This window comes from Astatotilapia calliptera, chromosome 17 (assembly GCF_900246225.1).
Source record: "Astatotilapia calliptera chromosome 17, fAstCal1.2, whole genome shotgun sequence".
NCBI lineage: Eukaryota > Metazoa > Chordata > Actinopteri > Cichliformes > Cichlidae > Astatotilapia > Astatotilapia calliptera.
The window spans coordinates 7,730,893-7,745,325 of record NC_039318.1 but is presented as its reverse complement, the minus strand read 5'-3'; positions in this window follow the sequence as shown (position 1 = coordinate 7,745,325).

Here is a 14,433-nt window from a genome sequence, read left to right as displayed (position 1 = left end):
GCATTAGATGTGCTCCTTAACCTACCAATCCTTTAAATGAATTAAATGCAAAACTTTCCTGAGCACTTAAAGAGTGGTAATATTTTCTTTAGTGCATGTGTACCACATAGGCCAGCCTGTTTGAAATGCCAGAAAACGGATAAAGACTAAAAAAAAAGCATACTGCCATATATGGTATGTTACTGTGCTCCACATGAATGTAATCTCCCTCTTCTTCTTTTTGCATTAAAAAAAGTTAATCTGCATTTATTGTTGCACTGTGTGACTTCATTCTCATTATACCAAAACGGTATTAGAGTTATGAAAATGCACTCATCCACTGATCAGACACACAGACAGACGGGTTGACCTCGTTTCCCAGCCATTTTATAACAGCAATGAAAGCAGACCAAAACATTTCTAATTAATGAGAAGCCACTTCTCCATCTGCATGATTCACACCTCTGTTAAAATTAAATGTTTGAAGAACAGATTCAAAATTGCAAAATTGTTGGTTGTTCAATTTTGCTTTTTGTATTAGAAGACTTTGCATGCTAAATATTCAGTAAATACAATCTATTGAGCACATGTGCTAATGACTTTTCAGTCTTTCTCACATAAATTCAAAGAAGTAAATGAGCTGAATGTAATTGAAAAAACAAGAGAAACGTACATTTCTTTATTTCTTTAAATTTAAATGATTAATTTTAAAAATGAAGCAATAGGACTCTTATGTATATGCCATAAACTAACCTACAAACATCCTGAACCACAAACAGCTACATGCAAACTTTATGTCATGATCAATTTGTCATGGTCCTGGGCCATGTGGGCCCAGTATTCTTAGTTTTCATGTATTTTTGTATTTTGTTCTTTATTTAGGCCATGCTTCCTGGGTTGATCTGTTACGTTGTTCCTTATGTGTTTTCCCGTCGTGACTCTTACCCCCTGTGTGCCCCTCTGTGTATTTATGAGCCCTCGTCTCTCTTTGTGCTTTATTCTATGTTTTCCCCAGCCCGTTATGTCTGCGTTCTCCCCGTGCTCTCTCTCCTCCTGTTTGAACCTCTGTGTACTTCCTGCTTTACTTTGCCCATCTCCCATCAGTGTTACGTTCACTCCTGCCGTGTCTTGTTATGATTATCAGTGTCACCTGTGTTCCCCGTGTGCATCCACTTCCCCTGATCTTCCCTCATGTGTATTTAGTCTCTGTGTTTCGTACAGTCTGTGTCGCGTCGTCTGTGTTCTCACCTCCATGTTTTCCCGGTCAGTCCTTGCAGTGATCATCATAGTCTGAGTTTTCTTAGTTTGTCGCAGTATTGGTTTTCCCAGTTTAGTTATAGTCTAGTCACGCCATCCCTGCTTTGTTTGTGCACTTTTGTCTTCAGCCATAATAAAGGCTCGCTTTCTGTTAAGTCCACTCCCGTCTACTCACTTGTGCATGCACCTGGGTCCATCACACACACCACCGCACGGCCTGTCTGCAGATCGTGACACAATTTTAATTCCACTTTTTATATTGAGCTTGAAATTCCCAGCCACATCAACAATTTCCATTTTGTTCTTTCTAGCAATAAACATCCTTGTCCAGAGAACAGTGATACTTCAAAACATTTAGAATTATTCTATAATCATTTGATGTTTGATATTTGATTATTTGATGATCACATTCAAGAATTACAGTTACCAGTTATTAAACTCAGAGTCGATCATTTTAATTCACAATAACTACTACTGCAATTCTAAACTAAATTAAAATGCGTGCTGATGGGTTAGGTATGGAGAACTTTGCTCAGCATCTTCACCTCTCATCCTATGCTAAGTAAGATTTTTTTAAGTTTTATCAGCAGTGATTCATATGATGACTGATGACTAGATGACTTAGGTTTTTTTTCTTTTAAAAGTAAGCAAATAAGCAAAGAGCAGAAGCATCGTCAAACATTCATGATACTATTTTTACTTAGTTGAAACTACCACATATACCTTGTATTTGGGGCACTCGGGTGACGCAGTCGCCCGCTGCCCCATTACACATCCATTTACTTTACTGTTGTTGTCAATGTGTTAGTCACTCTGGGAATGAAGAGCAGTCTGAATGTGGGACAGTGCCCTGTTCGGTAGACACAACACAAGCCTATCTGGGCCAGCAGACTGCAAGCAGTCAATGCATATCTCACAACGGAAGTAACTGCAAGCAGAGCATCAACTCAACACATTATGACCAGTCTTGTCAGTGGTTATGAAAGTGTAAATTACAGTAATGTAATTGAACATAAGAGATAGAGTAAACTACGTGAAGGTGTTCCTGGAGCTTTCGAAGCGATCCATTATGAGCCCTGTCTTGGTGCTCTTGCAGCTGTAAAAGCATTGTACTTGTGTAAAAATTGAATATTTTGTCTAAAAGGCAAACATGCACTTTTTAGAAAAAAAAAAAATATCGGGGCGTGTGAGTCCCTGTGCAGAAACTAGATTTCTACAGTAAATGTACAGGACAGTCATAAGGCTTTATATGCGTCTTGACCAGTTGTTGCTCTACAAAGATAATTTGGGTGGTTTGCAACAAACGGCAAATTGTGGCTCATTTTCTATAATCTTCTCCTATCTTTCCATCTATTCTTTCGCTTCAAAATATATTTTCTGTTTCTCAATCAGTCTGTATTTCTCTAGTCTCTTAATCAATAGTAAGCACAATACCCATGGCGAAGCATTGCCCTGACTATGGATAATGGTGAGGATGAGAGAACATTTAATTACTCCTCCTGTTCAGCCCTGAGACAAACAACAGAAGCAGTGTCGGGAAAACAACAAAGCATATTGGATTGCCTGTTTCGCAACAACCTGAAAAAAAAACCCATTTGTTTCTATTAGGTAACCTTCACTGGTAATGGGAGATGTACTATAAACGCGAAGATCCATTTTGTGCAGGAACACAAAAAATACAAAATTACTGGAACACAGAATGTTTTAGCCATGTGTTTTGTTTTTATGGTACATTTACTATGCATTTCAGTCCTCATCCCATACATCAAAACAAGGAAAGACTGATGCACCCGACTTTACACAGACCCAACGATGTGTAGTAGAGATACAAGCTAACTTGGGGATTGGAGTTGTTACTGTGAAGGAATATATTATACATTAATTGTTAACAGTGTTGAGGCTAACATAATACAAACTAACTCCTTAGTACTTTTTAATAACACAATATGTTTATTGTTCATTTAAGCTATTAGTTGTTTAATCACTTTTCAAATAAGCAAGCCATTAGGATTAAACATTTACAGCACTTCCCAATCCAATAGACTTCTTAGTCTGTGGCATTTTGTTCTTGCTCTCCTTGACATCGGGTGAATGCTTGTGCTAAAAAAAGGCACAGGAAAGGGCGCCTAATGATGATGAACTTATGTAACACACTTGATGTAACTGTTTGTAAATGCTGGATTTTGGAACATTAATGCATTATTTCACAGCAATACAGTGACATCATCAATATACACTTAATTTATCAAAGTGCCATACATTATTTCTTTTTGTAGCATTTAGCAGTGACAAAAGCGTATCCACATGAGTGGTTGGAAGCTGTGACACCAGGAACTTGCAAACTTGCTGCCTTTAAAATTATTCAAAGATGGGTACGAAGTCTGTGACTATTCAAATTAAGCTGCCATTTTGACACACCAAAGCAATTTTGGTGCAATAAACTGTCTGTTTGTAGCTGAGAGTGGTCAGGTTAGCAATTATAAGTAATCTGTTTAAGATAATAATGGCGAAAATCTACAAAAATCATAAACCTGTTACTATGTACATGCAGAGAAACTCACATTACACAGATATTCACATTCTTACAGTCAGAGTAAGTAAACATAAGACCAAAATCGGCCCCGCAATGACTCCAGTCCAGCCCACTGCATGAGTGAAGGAGGGCATAGATTTTGGACTTTTGAACAATAGCGTTGCTTTATCAAAAAAAGGAAAAAGAATGAATGGTGCTGTTGAAATTAAACCATTTCTTATAGAAAAGGTGAGTTATCCTATAGATTAAATGTAACAGGAAGAGGACTTTCACTGGTCCGGCCCACTTAAGAACAAAGTCGGCTGTATGTGGGCCATGATTTAAAATATGTTTGACACTTCTGGTCCAGCCAGACCCAGAATTGAAACTGAAATGTCTCCACAACCAGTGATGTAGCTGCTGCAGGATAGTGATTGATTGCCTCCTACTAGGTGAAACACTGAATTGCCTTCCAATCAAGAGTATTCACATGAACCTCTGGGTGACCAGTTGGTTGCTTATTTATTTGTGAATGAAAGCAAAAATATTTGAATGCAATCATTGAGCAACCCACAGTTTTTTTCTAGTCACACGGATGTTGATATTTTCATATTCATATTTTTGATCCAGTGTGAATGAGGCTGTCTTTAACGTCCAACTCTAAACACAAAGCAAGAAAAACGCTGATTTATTTTAAATTCACAGTGATACAGCATTATATCGGCTATAAGAATGTTCTTTTGTAATTTGGAAATCAAATTGTAACATTTTTTTATATAAGCTAATGCATTTGTGTGTCAGCTCCTATTTTTTAGTTACAACAGCCTGTAGGAGCAATAATACCTGCTGCTCTCTGATATTGTCATTGCTGACTGTTTGTTAGGATCTCCAAGGTAGCAGGTACATTCATACTGTGTGCATGTGATGTTGACAAGAGTCAAATATCAACGGTGTTGTTGTCTGGGCCTGATATTTCACAACCCAACCGTGGGGATACAGCGGGGAAAACAACAAAGCCATCCAGCTTCAAGTTAATGATTAGCAGTGATTTCTCCAAGGCATGCTCTGCTGGTAAAGGACCACATACAAGTCTGTCATTTCACTGCAGGAGGTGCTTTTGTTGGGGGAGCATCATATGTTATTCATTGCTGTGAAATCTGTTTCAGCTCAGCCAGATAACCCTGCTCAGCTCTTATTACAGTCTACATTTTCACAATATACACACACCACACATATACATACAAACACACACTTGTAAAACGGAATGCATTCTGAAAGGGTTTATAATACCACTGGCCTCTATCATTAGCACAGTATTGAATCTAGAGGGGACTGTCTGTATCTCTACTGTGCTCTTCACTTTATTTTTAGACAACTCAAATTAGGTCTGAACAAATGATTTGGAGTGTGGTAGAGTTTACTCCCCAAAATATTTTTCTATTATGTAACAGATAGACAAGAAACCAGCTCACAGATGAAACAGCACAGTAATATCACGTACAAACACAGTAATGGGGTAGTTTTAATATGGGAATGTATTTAATACATAATGAAAACGTAATGTGTTTATTATTAAATTGATTGATTGATTTTATTTTATTTTATTTTATTTTATTTATTTTTTCGAAGGCCTAGGCCCAGTTCTGTTCCTCCAAAGATGGATTCTGCCATTTTTGTGACATGTATTACTGACCTGTCAAAACATTTGGTAAATATATTTATGTTTCCAAAGGTTGAGTTTCCATTTTATGGCACCTGCAAGACAAAATGGCTTGGGACAAGCTAAAGATCATTATGGCTTCTTGATAGTGAATCCCTGTGCAGTGGTTTTTCATCTTGCTCCATCATGAGCTGAAAATTTTAATTTCCCCTTAGTTTAATTAGTAGACAAACATCTGCCAGATTAATGACATTGCCATCAATGAGAATTCACTATGAATTACCAAATGTTAGCATGCACCAGCATAAAGTCAAGTGACACGTGGGCATTGGTGGGCATTGCTTGTTTCACGCTGGTATTTTATCTTTGTGATTATAAGTGTGTCACAATGACTGACAGCTGTTAGTATAAGCAGTCGTTTTTAATCAGATCTGTAATGCCTGTAACTGTATACTGGTGCACCAGCCTTCTTCTATAGTTCCTAGTCACAAGTGATGAAATTTAAGAATGCTAATCATGTAAGCGGTGTAAACATGTAAATCACAATTAGAACTGAGGGAGAGAAAAAAGAAACTCTATAAATTAATTCATTTTATTCGAAAAACACACATCATCAGTTATTACCAGCAATGAAAAACTGAATTTAACAGATTGTCACTTCAAATGTCAGGACATTTTGCACATTGTAGGCTTGTCTGACCTCTTGCCCCTTGGGAGTAGTTACAGATCATAGTGTTGCTGAAGAAGGAGCACACTTCAGTAGTTATTGTTTAACAGTCACAGAGAGCATCTGGCTGGCCCTGCTGTAGGCTGCTTCTTTCCTCCCCAGAGAACAATCAGACAGATGAGCACCATGAGGCTCTTACATGCACAAAGCCAGATGACTCCCAGAGAGACCGAACATGACCACTACACAAATGTTGAATTGTCCAAGCACAAAATCCCCCAGCATTTTTGGTTCAATTAGTGAATGAAAAGCGTCTGTCTAGATAGAATACAATTTATTACAGAACTACAGTTGTCAGGTATCTTCACATGTAGTTTTCACACCTATACACTGTTTCACATCAGTGGGCATTACCCCATAATGTGATGTAAAAAACGTACAAACGTTGGCTTGTAATTCTTACAAATTAATAAAAAAGAATTCATAGTCTTTGCTCAACACTTTCTTGAAGCACCCTTAGCAGCAGTTAGAGCCTCAAGTCTTTTTGAGTGTGATGCTACAAGCTTGACACACCTACTGGCCCACCTTTTTGGGGAGTTTCTCCCATTCTTCTTTTGCAGACCTCTCAAGCTTCATCAGATTTGGCAGGTATCGCTGTGCAGTTATTTTCAGATATCTCCAGAGATGTTCACTCGGGTTCAACTCAGGGCTATGGCCGGGCCCCTCAAGGACATTCACAAGCTGTATGCTTAGTCCTGTTGGAAGATGAACCTTTACACCAGTCTGAGATCGAGCGTGCTCGGGAGCAGGTTATTATCAAGGATGTTTCTATACATTGCTTCACTGAATGTTTCAATGACAGCAACTAGATTTTAATTTCCTAATGATGAAAAACATCCCCACAACATGATTCTGCCACCACCATGCTTTACTGTAGGGCTGGTATAGGCCAGGTGATGACCAGTACCTGGTTTCCTCCAGGCATGACACTTGACAGTCAGACCAAAGAGTTCAATCTTTGTATTATCAGACAAGAGAAATTTATTTTTAGTCGTCTGAGAGTCTAGGTCTGTTTTGACAAACTCCAGATGTGCTGTCGTGTGCATTTTACTGACCACTCTACAATACAGGCCTGAATGGTGCATTTTTTGCATTATTCAACACAGTACAAATATCTATAGCGGTGCTATTAATCCTTATAGGACTGATGGGATACTTTCAGTAATTTATGTACAACTTGTCAGCAATCTACATTATGTGTAGTGGGGTGTTTTCATAATGTTTCATTGCCTTTACTAAATAACGACTTCTATCAATCATTCTCTTTCATTCTCAGGGTAAATGTATTGTTAAATATATAAATGATCATTTTTACAGTTTCTGAGCCAGGAAGCCGTGCAAACAGGTGAGGAAGTCTATGCATAGTGGAGCATATAAAAAAAAAAAGACAGCACAAAATCATTAAAAAAAAGGTTTGTTTGATTTGTTGACGTTTGTCTTATTTTGGCTATCCCTGTAAAACACCTCTTAGGCAAACCTCGTATACTGGGCAGATTAACCAGCAGGAATTTCCCTGGAATTCATCTTTCTGTTTAAATATTTCCATTCATGGGCTTTTTGCTCTCCTGTTCCGCTCTTTACTGAGTCACCACTCTGATGGACCTTCTGAAAAGAACAAACAAACAAACAAACAAACAAACAAACAAGCGGATGTAATGCCAGGAAACACTGGCAATGACCTGAGACTCAGATGTTTGGGAAGGGAGGGGGAGTTTCTAGCTGACCTTGTCTTCAACACAAACTGCCCATGAACACAAGCAACCAGATAAGCAGGAAAACGTGGGGCTGTTATTTGAAAAATGATTGCTACGAATTCATCAGCTCCTCGGGTGTAAAGTCATTCTGGAGCAACACAATGATTCACTTTTGGCTATACACTGACATAAACATCTATGGCCAGGCAGTACACTGAAAGCTTACACATCAGACAACTTGTTTAGTTAGTTTGAAGTGTCATCAGCTGTTCAATGTACTCTGCAGCTGTACTCTGCAGCTTAAGTGATTTACAATCAGCACCACATAGCGAAGCCAATTTAACCCTTGGTTAAGGCTTCATGTGGAAACAACAGTGCAATCCAAATTATTAGAATGAAAACCACCCATGGCAACCACTTTTATACATTTATGCTACGCTTTGTAGAGGATACAAGACATATATTACCTACCATGGTATCCATCAACTGCAACAGCAACTTTGCTAGCATGGACAGCAATGACTCACAAACAATGTAGAGGACCTAGAATATCCAACAGAGTGTCCCAACCATAGCTAGCTGTAAGATGACAATGACATTACCACCAAAGTCACAAACTGCAGACCAGTGGTCCCCAAACAATATGCTGGGAGGCAAGCCTAGCTGTGCTGAAGGATTTTGAAGGATGTGTATTGGTACAATATTCAACTGCACAAAATAATAATGAATTAATTTTTAATATTATATCTGTATTTTTATGGGCTCTTTTGTCAATACAGAGTTAAATTTTACACCCTAAAATATTTTTTTCCTAAAAGTATTCACAGTTAATTACCAGATGGTGGGAATTATTACAGCTTGACACGTGAAAGGACCCCATTGTTAGCAACTAGGAAAAAAACTGCAGGTGTCATGCAAGATCCAGATGCTGTACATGTGGTAAGTAACATCATCTAATAATAATAGCAAAAGTAGGTGAATTTCACAACATGTTACGTGCAGACACATGGACAAGAACACAGGTGTCTTTAACATTTTCAGCTGCCTTTTGTTCAAATTGAAAAATTAAACCTGAACACGTAATTATATCAAACGATGAAAAGTTTGGGTATGCCTCTCTGTGAACCTAATTAGAAGAATAAGAAGAATCTCTTTAGCTCCTTGACCTACTTTTTATGCTAATGGAAGCTTCGTGAAGAAAAGATGAAAAGATTTCTTATGAGAATTTCCATCAGGGTATAATTCACTATGAAATAACCAGATATTATTGCCTGCTGGTCATGTTTTTAGTAGGTGAATTTGGACCACAGTGTCATTTTTCATTTTCTCCTTGGCAATGGTAATTGCGAAGGCAGCAATGCAGCAGCTCATGTAGATGCGATAATCTCAATGCGGTCTTTTCATCGCAACAACAAAAACCTACACAGAAGTGAACTGTGAGAAGAGCATGCTGAGTCTAAGATGAGCTTTTGTCATCGACATATGAGGCTGAATGAAACCAAAAGATCTTGACTAGGCTTAAGATGGATAGCCTTTGATGTTAAATGACTTGCAATTTTAGGTTACACGGGGTAAAAAGACCAGCAAGTAATATGGACAGGGCTGTTTGCAGAGGTAAAGTAAGGCCCTGCAACTTAAGTGTCCTAGATTAGCCCCAGGTACATTTCTGACCCAGACACGATTGAGTAAGCTAGAGGTGAGATATGACCTTTGATTTAAAACTCACTCATGAAGGTAAATGTCAGTTCTGGTTTATCAGGACTGCCCTGTGGTGCATTTCCTGGGTGGTATTCAGTATTCTGATTTGACACAATAAATATGAATTGTATTTATTTTTAACACATGCATGCATGGAGACATTTTGTAATTGGAGCAAGTAGAATAATATATGTGCAGACAATATACACTTAATGCATCATTCTAATTTAATTAGTCCTAAAAGTAACATGTAGTATGCCTGTAGCCTCTCTCTTTGTCCCTTCTTGTGCTTTGGTGTGTGCCTGATGGCAGGAGTGGAGACAGGTGCACCACAACCTGAGCACAGTCTCGCCAGCTGCATCCACTTCCTCAATCAGTCCCACTTCCAGCAATCAGCTCTGCCACCACCACTGACTACAACAGACGCTGCTCATGCAATCATACTTGTTGGGTTTATATTTTATTATTCTCATTTGTATTGAGAAATATATAACCATATATACTTAGAGGTTTATAATCGATTGTGTAGTGATAGGATGTGTGATCCTTAGTGGTCAGCAAAGACTGTGCTGGCATCCACACCTACATCCTGGGAGCATGGGAGAGGTCGTACCTTCTTTTATTGTTTTATGGTAGGATAAACAAATCTATGTCTGTTTTAGTCTAAGTGCCTTTTGTTTAGATGAACTGCTGGACTTCAAGACCAGCAGGTTTAGGGAAGTCCTTTATGAGGTCACATCTTGACCCCCCCACACACACACACACACACATACATACTTACACAACGCACAGGCAAGGTACTCTTTGTGTGTGTGTACACGTCATATGTTAATGAACCTATGTATATTCATGTAACCTCAATAAAAGAGCAGTGTTACGAGGGAGCGGACAAGAGCAACTGGGGTCAAGCGAAGGACCGGCGTTTGTCCAGTTGGTCTTCCTTGTATACGAGAAACATAAAGAACTTTGCCTGCTTGTGTCTTGCTTGCTGTGTAGTAGAATCGTCTTGAACGTTCCAGCGAATAGGTTTATGCTACAAACCTAACAATACTCATGGCTTTCTTTTTCTGACTGGGGTAGACAAAGTTGGCTTTACTCCCATTTTTGTTCCCTGTGACCAGAGCTGCGTTAACCTCTACTCATAGACATTCTGGCTCATCAGCCTCAGCTCTTATGCTACAATCGCACTAGAGAAAACTGTAGTTGGAGTTTATGTCATGACTGGAATTATTATGACTTTGTGCAATTTCTGATCTTGTTGCCTTTCAAATCATTGGTTCCAAGATGGGAACCAGGTATCACAGTCATGTGCTGTCTTCAAAGCATCAAGACAGTAGTAAAACAGCAATATGACAGTTAGTCTAAAGGCAGTCTGAATTGGGTCAAGTTGTCAATTACATGTGATCTGTTTGTGATACTGATTAAACTTCACATTTCTGTTGCCTTCTACATGCACAGAAAGTCAAATCCTGAGTACAGCCAGGATCTCATATATTTGAACCTGAAATTTAGAAAGTCGTTTACAAATAGAGATGTAGTTGCCGCAATTTAACATCAAAACCTCATAGGTGCTCAGCATCACTGATTTTTACAACCAGTTGAGTCAAGTCTTCTATTGCAAAGATGCACATTTCAGACGAGTTGCACTCATCAGCACAGACTGACTCGAATGTATTGTAACATGTAGGCAATCAGTCTGCACCAAATCGCAACAGCAGTTGCCTCAAAGCTTACTATATTGTAAGGTAAAGACACTACAACAAGAATTAAACAGGAGTTATTTCAAACCCTTGTGACGGTCAGTCTGAGTCAGACAGAGATTGTTAGAAGATAGTTTGAGATTGAAAGTGGATCAGCATGCATCACTCTCAATCTCTGTGCAACTTCTTGCAACTGGGTGCTGAGTGCAAATTATTCAGTGCAGTTACTGGGCAAACACCATTTTTTTTCTAGTCACAAGGAGATTACTATCCTATTTTTACTCTAGTGTGAGTAACCTTTTAAAAAACATTATAACCGCACATTAATTCATTATTCATTCATCCTTTTTACTTTGCCTTTGTTTGATAGCTGTAAAAAAACCACCTCAGAAATTAATGATTAAATAAATTATTTTAATTAATAGGATTTTTTTCTGTTCAAACCTGAGAAATTGAATGTAATCAGTTGAATCCATAATCTTAACATTAAAATATATATAGCAAAGAAAACGTTACAATTCCTTAAGAAAGAGGCTATGCAATGTGGAAGGCATGGTACACACTGAGTAAGTTGACAATTTTGCAGTTTTTATTCAATCAAAGATAAAAAAATAATAATAATTCTGCAATTTAAATTAAAATGATTAAATAAAAACCCCATACATGAACATAGCAGAGACAATGTGATACTATCATGTGGTATATCTAGTGGTTATACTTGGATCCTTCCAAGCTCACTTTCCCTCAGTCTGTCCTCCCAACATCAACCTAATCTCAGCCCCAGGTTCCAGTAGTAACTGTAGCCTTAGCTCCTGGTCACAGACCAAAAGGCTGCAACTAGACTGGTCTTTATACTGGTCTGTAGACTGGTCTTAATTTTGCTCATAGTATACATCAGAGTTTTTACGAAAAAAACCCAAAAACATTTTACCAACAAAAGGGGGCATACCCCGAGCCCAACTCAAGTCTAACCTATAATGAAACCAAAAACATCTCTTAATCCTGTCCCATTCAAGTCTCTGTGGGATGCATCTACTTGACATGTAGCTCCATTTCTCAGGGAGGTTCATATCAGATTTCGTGGAAGGTTAAAAATTGTTTCTAGTTACATGGTAAGTTACTAAATAGCTGTAACAACTATAAACTAGAAAATCCAGAACTCTTTCAAGAAATCCTATCCTAACAAACAAAAACCAGACTGTAATAAAAGTTTTAAAAATTCTCTTTATATTTTTCTCATTTTGATTGAGGACCGAGGCATGAATCTTGAAAATGTTTAATTCTTTGGTTGTCTCTTGTCATAACACAGCCAAATGATAAGTACTGTTCTGAATAAAGATTTTGTCTCCAAAGTAACGAGACTGTCTTATTTGTTGAGGCAGAGTGTGCTGTTGAGGAAAAGGAAACAAAGCAACATGTTTTGAAAAGATTCTGTTGCGATATTGTGCATCCACTGAATAGCTCTGCTCTGCTTGAAATGGAGATTTGACCTACTGTCAGCTATTTGCCTCTCACTGAATCCCAGGTGTAAATAATAGCACATCATTCTTATAGAATATGCATAAATAGCACATCATATCCATTTTGACTACTAACTTTTACACCATTTAAATGCCACATGAATAGATATAAGCTAGGCAGTTATACCTCAAGACTACATGCCATAAAATAGCACACAAAAAGTAAAAAAGAAACAAATGCTCAATACAATATCAAATGACTTGCATTTGATATTGTACTGAGCATGATGAATGCATGTTATTCTTACACCATTACAATACACCTGGTAAATCATGATATCATAATATAGTAGCTGAAATCAATTCAAAGCCTACAGATGGCATAAACAGTGAAGAGAAGTGATAACCTCCTCTGAGATTGCTCTGAAGCAGAAATGTTCAGTCATTTACTCTGTGTTTTTATTAAGCTAAAGCCCCCCCAGATATATCAAATGACCTTTTGTGCGATCAAAGAACTCTCTTAAATCACTTGTAAACTAACACTCTTTCTAAGTCTGACTACTGGGTAAAGACACCCAGGGGCTTTCTGAGAAAAGTGTCTGTGCAGTCTCCATTCTGTGAGCATTAGTGGGTTTTTTTATTTTTATTTTTTATCTGACAGGAAGTCTGAGCTGTAGCAGTTTAACAACAGGAAAAAATGACCAGCACTTTATAAAGAATATGTGGTGCTGTTGTGAAACAAAGGAACGAAGCTCGAGGGCATTGCTAGCTGACAGATGATCCAAACTCATGGTTAAATTCAATTCACCAAAAGAGTTTCAGGGAAATCAGATGTTAACGCCTTCTCTCTCAGCTTTATCTCAGCATCACATCTGTGCTTTATTTATAACACTGGAAACTATTGTATGAAACATTAACATGTTCTGGTGAATATTATTCTCCTGACCTGAATTATAGCCATTAAAATGCCTCAGTTTTCTGCTGTAAAAAGCAACAGAAAACTGAGGCAAAAACATTGTAACTGCTCGGAGCACTTTCTTGCTTTTTTTGTCAGAAGCACATAGTAGTTAAATCCTTGTTTGGCTGGAACAGTTGTGTAATAGTCATCACAATTAGCTAGAAACCTTTCATAATAATTTTCAGTATCAAGTACTAGCATCACCCAGCTCCAAGGACAGTGACTACCCAACTTCCAAAAATGGCCTTTGGTCAGTCATAGTCATATTTCACACCGTCTCCTACATTGTCTCATTTCCGGCTTTGTCACCAGGATTGATAAGAGCTGTGCTGACATCACCGTGACTGTATGAGTAGGTGAGTGGGTAGCCGGGTTCCCCCAGGCTTCTCAGGCAAACCTTTGTTCTTTGATGGCACCAAATGGCGCAGTTAAATCCTCCCCAGCAAAATTAGTCCCCTCAGTATCAGCTGACTTAACCTAATCAGTGCTGCCTGGCCCTGGCACACTGTGAATGTTTTTGCTAAAATGTGTTTGTATCAAAGGCAGCGTGGTTTGCACTACTTCCTTTTTAGGGATATTCTTGGACTAAAATGTCTTATGGGTCATTTGTATTGTGCCAAACAGATAGTCCAGATAGTGCTTTTCCAGATATCAGGTTTCAACTGAAAGCACTGCCTTACTGTAAGAAAAGGAGCATCATTTAAAGTTAAGAAAATGCAGATTATTGTTGGCAGGCAATTTTCAATCGCTGAGCCACATTACGCCTTTGCATCTGAGGGTCATCATTC